This window comes from Prionailurus viverrinus, chromosome F2, assembly GCF_022837055.1.
Source record: "Prionailurus viverrinus isolate Anna chromosome F2, UM_Priviv_1.0, whole genome shotgun sequence".
Classification (NCBI taxonomy): domain Eukaryota; kingdom Metazoa; phylum Chordata; class Mammalia; order Carnivora; family Felidae; genus Prionailurus; species Prionailurus viverrinus.
The window spans coordinates 33394742-33395443 of NC_062578.1; positions in this window are offsets into that span (position 1 = coordinate 33394742).

Sequence of the window (702 nt, forward strand, 5' to 3'; positions counted from 1 at the left end):
CAACTTTCTGTGTGTGTTACAATCTCATTGGCCAATGGCCCCTATAAAACTGCTACACCTCTTAACCTAGGGGTCCAAGTCTCTGCTCCGCTGTGTCGGGTATACTTGGGCCCAAGCTGGAGCTTGCAAATAAACCCTCGTGCGTTTGCATGGGTATTGGCACCTTGGTCCTCTGTTGGATTCGAAATTGGGGGTATTACACTGATGAGGACAAAACCCTAACTCCAGGATTTTGCTTTTCCTGCGTTACAAATCTAAAAGGACAATCTATTGAATAAAACCCAGCACTTGGTCTGAGTCACTGAAATGTTTGCAAAGGACTTTAAAGCTCGGCAAGAGCGCTCAGCAGATAATACCCAAAGACCATAAGGGACCCGAAGCTGATCTCCCGCGGCTCTACAAATGGAGAAACCAACCACCTTCACAGCTCAGAAGCTAATGGCCACTGGGCATAGTGATTTTCTGCCGCAGAGAAGTCCTTGCTTTCTCCCGAGGTGGCTGCGGGAAGTCGTCCTTCCTCGAGGCAGCTCACCAACCATAGGGAAGCGAGTGTGAAACACAGTAGCGACGCTCCCCCTCCTCCCGGCGCGCTCCTCCTTCCCACAGAAAAATGCGTTTCCAGGCAACCGCGGGCCGCGACGTCACTTCCTGCCATTTAAACTCGGGTCCCCACCCCTCGCTGCCCCTTCTCTGCGCTTCCAC